The sequence below is a fragment of the Sciurus vulgaris genome (genome assembly GCF_902686455.1).
Source record: "Sciurus vulgaris genome assembly, chromosome: 10".
Classification (NCBI taxonomy): domain Eukaryota; kingdom Metazoa; phylum Chordata; class Mammalia; order Rodentia; family Sciuridae; genus Sciurus; species Sciurus vulgaris.
Genome location: NC_136470.1, coordinates 108,953,928 through 108,964,049, shown reverse-complemented (window position 1 = coordinate 108,964,049; position 10,122 = coordinate 108,953,928). Strand labels below are relative to the sequence as shown.

Here is a 10,122-nt window from a genome sequence, read left to right as displayed (position 1 = left end):
CCTTCCCTTCTGCTTTGTCTTCCCCTATCCTTTTTCCTTTCTTTCCTGGTCCCAATACCCTACCTTTAAAGTTGTTCTTCAACTTTCAGTTCATCTATTGTCTTTGTTGGTTTAATTTTTTATTCTAATTATTCAAAATATTCAATACTTTTGTTTCTGTGTCTGGTTTATTTTGCTTAAAATGTTGTTCTCCAGTTGATACATGCATGTTTTAGAAGAAAGGCGACTTACACCTTGTACAACTGGATGCTACATTGGACTCTTCTGTACAGAATTGTCACCTTATTATTGAAGCATGACGTCAGTTGAGCAAGACAAGCTGGGACAAGCATTTGAAGATGCTATTGAAGTGCAAAGGCGGCATTCAATCAGAGGAGATCTTCAATACTCCCAGATTACAAAAATTACCCAACTTTCATTAACCCTTGTCCTCACATCAGAGGAAATTCCAGCTGCTCTGGAGTGTTTCCTACAGAGGAACCTGTCTATAATCGGAGAAGTGTGATAAACAGTGCTGCAGACTTCTATTTTGAAGGAAATATTCATCAACCTCTGCATAACATAACTGCAAATCAGATGGTCGAACCTGCTGTCTTCCAGCAAAAGGGAGGAAAAGGCAGGAACAAGCTCCGGCTGTTTGAAAACCTTCATGAGTCCCTGTGCAATTCCCAGATGTCATTTTGTATTCAGTGAGTAGATAAAACCAAAGTTATTTTTCAGTTTGTATTAAAAAAGAAAAAAAAAGAAAAGAAAAATTTCGTGAACTTTGGGGGGAAAGAAAAGGCAATCGGAAGACCATGACTTACCAGAAAATGGCCAGAGACCTTAGGAATTATGGAAGAATTAGGGAAATCACCAAAGTCTGGAGAAAGCTCACCTACCAATTCAGCAAGGTCATTCTCCAAAGACTCCTCCTCATTTCTTAGGTAAAGAGATCTTCTGCTCACAGTATGTTCAACTTAATCAAGAATATCTCAGTTTAAATAACTGGAATACAAATTACAACTATATATATGTCAATTACCATGAGCTAAGTTACCCTGATTGCTAAATATATTCTCTCATTTCCCCACTGCCTGGCATCAGGAAGCTCTATAAGCCTCAGGATTTTTCTCTTAAAGCACTTGGTCCTCCATATCCACAGGTTCCACATCCATGGATTCAACCAACCATGGAAGAAAATATTTGAAAAAACCAATTATTTCTGAACTTTACATGTATGAACTTATTTTCTTGCTATTTTTTCTCAAATGATATAGTAAAAACTATTTAGATGACATTTAATTTACATTGATATTATAAGTAATCTAGAGATGATTTGAAGTATTTGAAGTATTTGCACATATGTTCCTAACTTTTAAGCAAATACTACCCCATTTTATATAAGGGACTTTAGTGTCCATTGATTTTGGTATCTGAGGGTCCTAGAAACAATCTCTCAGAAATTACCAAGGGACAAAAAAAGAAAGAAAGAAAAGTTAACTAAGTTAACTTCAATTATTCAATTAACTTTGCACTGAAAAAAATTAACTTCCTTATTTCTCTTTTATCAAATAGCATGTAATTTATACTAACATAAGGAAATCTTGCCAACGAACAATTTTGTTGTTTCAAATGATCAGTTCCCATTTGAAAGTGACTTTGCTCTTAGCATTGCCCATACATACAATCTCTTCTAGATTATGTTAGTTGTGTTGATTTGAATTATGTATTAATTTAAACATTTTTCCTAAGAAAAGAAATGCAAATCAAAACTACTCTTAGATTTTATCTCACTGCAGTCAGAATGACAATTATCAAGAACACAAGCAACAATAAATGTTGGTGAGGATGTGGGGGGAAAGGTACACTCATACATTGCTGGTGGGACTGTAAATTGGTACAGTCATTCTGGAAAGCAGTATGGAGATTCCTTAGAAAACTTGGAATGGAACCACCATTTGACCCAGCTATCTATCCCATTCCTTGGTTTATAACAAAAGGACTTAAAATCAGCATACTACCCTGACACAACCACATCAATGTTTATAGCACCTTAATTCACAATAGGTAGACTATGGAACCAACCAAGGTGCCCTTCAGTGGATGAATGGATAAAGAAAATGTGGTCCATAAACACAAAGAGTATTACTCAGCCTTAAAAAAGAATGAAATTATGGCATTTGCCAGTAAATGGGAGGAGCTGGAGAATATCATGCTAAGTGAAATAAGCCCATCCCAAAGAACCAAAGGCTGAATGTTTTCTCTGATATGTGGATGTTAATTCACAATAAGGGGGATGTTTAGGGAAGAATAGAGATAATTTGGATTAGACAGAGGGATGTGAATGGAGGGGATGGGGTATGGGAGTTGGAAGAAGGGTAGAATGAATTGGACATTATGACCCTATATGCTTATAAGAGTACACAATTGGTGTAATTCTACATCATGTACAATCAGAAGAATGAGAAGTTATACTTCATTTATGTATGATGTATCAAAATGCATTCTGTCATGTATAACTAGAACAAATAAAAAACATTTTCCTATACAAAAAAAAATGTCCTCCAATTTCATACATTTTCTTACAAATTACAGGATTTCATTCTTCTTTATGGCTAAATGATACTCCAATATATGTGTGTGTGTGTGTGTGTGTGTGTGTGTGTGTGTGTGTGTGTGTGATATTTTTTAATTCATTCATCTGTTGGCAAGCACTTGGGCTGATTCTGTATCTTAGCAATTGTGAATAGTGGTTCAATAAACTTGGATATTAAATGTATCAAAATTGTATGCTGATTTCATTTTCTTCACATATATACCCAGGAGTGAGATAGCTGAGTCATGAGGGAGAATTATCTTTAGTTTATTGAGGAATCGCCATACTGTTTTGCATAGAAGCTGAGCAAATTTTCATTCCTACCCACAAACTATTTTCTTCACATCCTCAGTAATATTTATTATTTTTATTTTTTTCTAAAATAGTCATTTTTACTAGAGTGAAATGAAATCTCAGTGTAGTTTTGATTTGCATTTCCCTATGGATAAAAACATTGAACATTCTGTTCTTATATTCATTAGCATTTGTAGTTTTTCCTTTGAGAAGAATCTGCAGGTTTTTTATTATATTACATATTCTTTTGCATTTTGGAGTTCTTCATATATTGTAGATATCAATACTCAATTGGATGAATATCAAGTAAATATTTTCTCTCATTATATATGTTGTATTTTCATTCTGTTATTTATGTCCTATGCAGCTCAGAAGCTTTAATTTTATAAAATCCCATTTGTAATCCTTGCTTTCATTTCCTGAACTATGAGTCCTATTGAGAAAATCTTACCTGTGTCACTATTTTGATGTGTATTCCCCATGTTTTCTTCTAGGATTTTCCAAGTTTCAGATCTTTCAGTAATGTCTTTAATCCATTTTCAATAAATTTTTATGTAAAATAGTAGGTACAAGTCTAGTTTAAATTTTCTAACATGTGGATATCCCATTGTCCCAACACCCCAGCACCATTTGTTGAACAGGATATCTTTTCTCCAATATTATTTTTGGAAACTTTGTCAAGAATCAGTTGACTGTAGATGTGCAGGTTTATTGCTGAATCCTCTATGCTGTTACTTTGGTCTAAGTGTCTGTTTACATTCCTGTAGCATTCAGTTTGTTTGTTTGCTTTCCTGTGCCTCTGGAATATATTTTGGTATTAGGTATTGTGATGCCCCTAGCATTTTTTTTGAGAGGGTCAGGATTATTTGACAGTTTGTGACCTTCTGTGTTTCCATATGACTTTTAGAGTTACTTTTTATAGTTCTATGAAGAATGTCATTGGTATTTTGATGGGGATTGCATTGAACGGTCATTTTAGCAGCATTAATTTTCCCAATCCATGAACATCGGATGTTTTCCTATTTTCTAGAGTTTTCAATAATTCCTTTCTTTGGCGTTTTATAATTTGTATTCTTGAAGTTTGGTTTATTCTTGGTTGAATTTACTTCTGAATATTTTATGTTTTCATTTTTTGATGCTATCATGAATGGGATGTTTTTTCCCTGATTTCTCAGTGACTTTAATTGACATGTAGAAAATCCACTGATTATTATATATTTCTATTGTTCTACTTTATTAAATTTGTTTATAAGTTCTAATATTCTTTTGTTGGAATCTTGAAGATTTTTCAAATACTTAGTCATTTCCAATTATAGAATCATGCTATCAACATATGAATAATTTGACTTCTTCCTTTCTTATTTGGAACTATTATATTTTTTGCTCTTCTGTAATTGTAATTGCCTGAATTTCTAGCACTTTAAATAAGAGTTCTGAGAGTTTTGTTTCTGGTATTAAAGGAAAAGGAATGTTATCAATATTTCCCCATTCAGAATGGGGAATGTTGGTTATGTTTTTGATCATACATAGCATTTGCTTTGTTGAAGTCTGATTCTTCTTTTACTAATTCATTTAAGAATTCTATTACAATGCGGAAGGACCGCGGTACGAATCCCAAAATGACGGTTGAATATTGTCAAAAGCATTTTGTGCATATATTGACTATGTGATTGTTATGTTTCAGATGTACACTGTGCCCCAAGAGTGCCTGTCTGAATCCAGGTGGTAAAATGATTTGAAAATGAGAGTCATTAAACCAGTGGATTAAAAGATTTAATGGGGGCTGGGGATATAGCTCAGTTGGTAGAGTGCTTGCCTTGCAAGCATAGGGCCCTGGGTTCAATCCCTAGCACTGCAAATAAATAAATAAAAATAGTAAAACATTTAATGGATTAATCATTTGAATGCCTTACTGAATGGTAACTGTAGGCAGGTATGGCATAGACTGCAGAAGTTGAGTACCTGGGAGTGTGGCTTTAAGATTATATATATTGTCCCCCTGGCTTTTCTACTTGCCAATTGTCATGAGTTGAGCAGCTCTCCTTTGCCACACTTTTTCTGCTAATATATTCAGCATTACCTCCAGCCCAGAATAATGAAGTTGATTGAAAATGGATTGAAACTTCTGAAGTCACAATTAAAATAAACTTTTCCACCTCTATGTTGTTCTTGTCAGGTAGTTTTCATCATAATGACAAAAAGCACTAATACATTTTCCTTAAATGCACTTCCAGGCTGTATTACACTTATCGATTTGTGATCATGGGGTATGATCTTTCAATAAGATGTCAAATTCAATTTGCAATTACTTTGTTGAGAATTTCTGCATCTATCTTCATCAGGTCTGTAGTTTTCTCTTTTTTTAAAAGTTATTGTGTCCTTATCAAATTTGGGGTACAGGGTAATAGTATCTTTGTGACATAAGTTTGGAAGTATTCCTCTCTTCTCTATTTTGTGGACTAATCAGAATAACATTGGTCATGGTTTCTCTTTAAAAGTCTGATAAAATTCAACAATGAATCTATCAATACCTGGACTTTTCTTTGTTGGGTGTCTATTACTGATGTACTCTCATTGTTTTTACTATTTATTTAGATTTTTATATCACCTTGGTTCAATTTTGGTAGTGTTATGGTTTAGATATGAGGTGTTCCCCACAAGCTCATGTGTGAGACAATGAGACAAAGTTTAAAGGTGAAGATTGAGTTCTGAGACCCTAGCCTAATGAGCACATTAACCCATGGGTAGGAATTAATTGGGTGGTAACTGTAGGCAGGGTAGTAAAAATTATAAAATGTTTAAGTATGCAGGTAGCCTGTGGCTCGAGGAGGTGGGTCATTGGGGTCATGCCTTTGGAGTATGTGTTTTGTCACGAGAACTCTTTGTTGTGTGTGTTGTGTGTGTGTGTGTGTGTGTGTGTGGTGCGTGCACACTTTGGTGCCATATCCCCAGCTGTTTTGCTCTTTGCTCTGCCATATTCATCCTCCATAACGTTCCGCTCACCTCAGGTCCCGAGGAATGGAGTTGGCCATCTACCCACTGTGAGCCTTTGGGGTTCATATTGTATTCTGGGTGAGTGGGACCCTCTCTCTGCTTCCTGTGTGAAGTTCTGAGCTGCTTTCCTCTGCCACACACTTCCTCCATGGTGCTCTGCCTCACCTAGGGCTCCAAGGAACAGACTCAGTCATCTATGGACTGAGACTTCTTAAAAGATGAGCACTGAATAGTTTTCCTCCTCAAAAATTGTTCTCGTTAGGTATTTTGTCCACATTTGCATGAAATACCATTTTCCATCCTTTCATTTTTATTCTGTATATGGCTTTACTGGTGAGTTTCTTGCAGGAGTATATTTTTGAACTTTATTTTTTTATCTAAGCAGTCAGGTGTATTAAGGCCATTTATATCCTGGGATGTTATAAAAAAGTATATTGTTACTTCTGTCATTTTGTAGATTTTATTCAGGTTGTTTTGAATATTCTGTGATTTATTCCTCTTAAACATTTTATGATTTACTATAATAAAAGTATTTAATTAGTTTCTATTTCTAATTTTTGCATATAATCTTAAGCAAAATTTATTCTGTTTTGTTTTCTCATTATTGTTTTAATCTTTCTCCTTTGGGTATAGGATTAACTTAATTATTCCCTGTAATGTTTGTCATCTAGTCATGAGTTGCTTAAGTTCATGTTTATCCTGTAAGTCTTTATTTATTTATTTATTTTTTTGACACTGAAGTATTAACTTGTTAGGTATAGTAATCTTGGCTGGCAGTTAATTTCTTTCAGGGTTTGAAATACATCATTTCATGTTCTCCTGGACTTTAGAGTCTCTGCTGAGAAATCTGATATTCAGATGGGTTTGCTTTTAAATGTAAATCAACTCATCTCTCCTGAACTTCTAATCTTGTTTTTGTTGTTGTTGTTCTCTTGTAAATTTAGCAATAATATGTCTTTGGGAGGTTCTTTCAGGTCATGTCTACTCGGGGTTCTAAATATCTTTTGTACCTGGACATCCATGTCTTTCCCAAGACGTAGGATATTTTTTAGTACCATTGCACTAAATAGGTTTCCTATTCTTTCAGCTTGTATCCCTTCTCACTCTGGTACAGCAATCATTCAAAGCTTTGATCTTTTAATGATGTCACAGAGATATTGAATCTTCTATTCATTCTCTTATTTTTTCTTTTTGTGGTTTGAATGTACCACTTTTGTAGACCTGTCTTCAAATTCACTGTTCTTTCTTCTGCTTGATCAAGTCTCTGATGTAGGCTTTCGACTGCATTTTTTTTTATCTGATATACTGATTCTTTTTCATTTCCAATATTTTCATTTGGTACTTACCAAAATGTTTATCTCTTATATTCATGCATATCTTAATTCATTCAGCTCATTATTTGTATTACCTCAGATTTCATTTGCCCTTTTTAGAAAATTGTTCTTTTGAATTCTTTAGTATTTCACCCACTTTCATATAATTGGAAACAATTATTATAGTGTCATAAGTTTTGGGAAGTGTTGTATTGCCCTGTTATTACTATGTTGATATTTGTGAATCTATTGGGAGAAATATCTGTGCCAGTTCTTTTGTGAGCTTCCATACTAAACCCCTTTGTCTTGATGTTGTGTATTCATATTTCCATTTGTTGGATTGTGTTGCGATTAATTCTATTTGAACTTCATAGTATGTTTTTTCCTGTGGCTTCTTTGTGATTAGTGGGTTTTGACAGAATATAGACGATACTGGATCCCAAGGGATTCATCTTTTCTGTAGGAATTGCAAGATTGGGGGCCCTGTGTCAGTTCAAGCAGATATAATGTAGAGAGCAGAATTTGTGTTTACCCTCCATGATTATTCCTACGATAGTGATTGAAGTTGCAATGGCTATTAAAGGTTACTTTGGGCTCTACTGCATTTACTGTTTCTTGAAAGAAATTCTCCTCCTCACTCTTCTAACCATTGTGGAGGACCTGGATCTTCTGTTTAGACACTGGTGGAACTGCAATTGTTTCATAGGAAGAGGCAGGGGCTTGTGTCACAACTCATTCTTTGTGGCACTCACCTCCAGTCTTGTCAGCAATATACTATCTGATTCGGTATAGGAGAAACTGATGCAGAGGTCTCTTGCAGGTGTGGTGTCTGCAAGTGTTGTGTTATTATTTTCTGCTATTGTTATATGAGTGAGTATCCAAGAGCAGGATTTCATATCCCCATTGTTGTGCCTACTTAGAGATAGGTCTTGGCTGGGATTTTTTGTCTCCCCAATTCCTTAAGTTGGAATGTCTTTCAAGGTTCAAGTGAGATTAGGTCATGGTTTGATTAAGGTGATATTCATTTCAACTGGACTGGGTGTGTTACTCAGTAGCAAAGCACCCACTCAACATGTTCAGCATCACAGTCGTTTTCTTTTTTTTGTATGGTTGCTGGGGATTGAACCTAGGGCCTCGTGCGTGCAAGACAAGCACTTTGCCAAATGAACTCTGCCAACTGAGCTATATTCCCAGCCCCAATATCCTGGTCTTAATCTCTACTGCTGAAAGAAAGAAGAAGAAACAAAAAGAAGAAATCCAGATGGAAAACAGATTCAAAACTACATTATGAAACAACACTATCAATAATCAAAAAAAATGGGAAAAATAATACGGAATAAGGTAAATAATTAAAAATAAAATTAAAGTGAAAAAAGAAGAAAAATTAAAAAGTGAGAAAAGAGGAAGAAAGAAGAAAATAAAAATAAAAGAAAAAGTATATGTGAAAAATAGAAGCATAGGGAGAGAGAAGCAAGCAACAAAAATGGCAACGAAAAATATTAATAAAACTAAAATTTTCTCTCCACCAACATTATTGAATGGGTGAACAAGAGTGGAAACTTGCATCCTATGCTGATTAGAGCTTTCCTTCAAGTCTTCTTAGGCTGTGCATGCTTTGGCTGGAGCAAAGGCTGGGGTCATTTTTCGCCCCTTCTTTCCTCTGCAGTGCTCATCAGGTATCTAGTAGAAGTAAAAGTGGTTTGTGGTTGCAGTCAGTTGAAACACCTTTCAGCTGTTTTCCATGCTAGAATGAGTCATGTAGAATGCAAAGCTCCCTAGATACAAATTATCTCTAGAGCTATTTGGATTACACACTCAGAGCAGAATAGAGACTTATACCAAGATTTGTTGACCATTTTATTTCTTCTTCTACAAAGTGTCTGTTCAGTTCCTTTGCCCATTTATTGATTAGGTTATTTGGGTTTATTATTATTGTTGTTGTTATGTGTTTTTGAGTTCTTTGTATGTCCAAGAAATTAATGCTGTATCTGAGGTGTATGTGGCAAAGATTTTCTTCCATTCTGTAGGTTGTCTTCACACTCTTGATTGTTTCCTTTGCAGTGAAGATTTTCAGTTTCTAAAGAAAGAAATTGAGGGAGACTTTTGAAGATGGAAAGACCTCCCATGTTCTTGGATAGGCAGAATTACAACTGTCAAAATGGTCATATACCAAAAGTGCTATACAGATTCAATAGGAATCACATCAAAATTTCAATGATGCTCTTCATAGAAATAGAAAAAGCAGTCATAAAATTTATTTGGAAAAATAAAAAACTGAGAATAACCAAAACAATCCTTAGAGAGAAAATCAAAGCAGGAGGCATCATGATATCAGAACTTAAATTATACTACAAAGTTATAGTAATAAAAACAGCATGATATTGACATCAAATCAGGCAAGTAGATCAATGGAACAGAATTGAAGACACAGAGACAAACACACAAAAATACAGTTACTTCATACTAGACAAAGGCACCAAAAACATACATTGGAGAAAAGATATCCTCTTTAACAAAAGGTGGTGGGAAAACTGGAAATCCATATGAAGTAGACTTAAATTTAACCCCTATCCCCCATCCTGCACAAAACTCAACTTACAGTGGATCAAGGACTTAGATATTAGACCAAAAATCCTGCACCTAATAGAAGAAAATGTAGGCCCAATACTCCAACATATTGACTCAGGAACTTAGCAAGACTCATAAAGCACAAGAAGTAAAATCAATAAGAAATGCATGGCATCAAACTAAAGAACTCTTGTTCTTATACATTAATTATGAAAAGATAAGTAATGATTAAAAACACATAAGTAGAACACACTGCATAAAGTCATTGTGAAAAATATATGACAAAGTTTAACAAAGAAAATTATTTTTAAAAATCTGAATCAATTTTTCAAAATAGTTGAGATTAAAAACCAAGTAAGTGAAAAAAAAATCTTT

At 34.5% G+C, this 10,122-nt stretch overlaps 1 pseudogene across 1 annotated transcript; it reads left to right on the top strand.

Moving 5' to 3' along the window:
- Nucleotides 1-295: 295 nt before the first annotated feature.
- Nucleotides 296-1,051, top strand: LOC306670266 (transcription factor Spi-C-like; annotated as a pseudogene). The gene has a single exon. The product of its transcript is annotated as a transcription factor Spi-C-like (transcript).
- The last annotated feature ends 9,071 nt before the right edge of the window (nucleotides 1,052-10,122 follow it).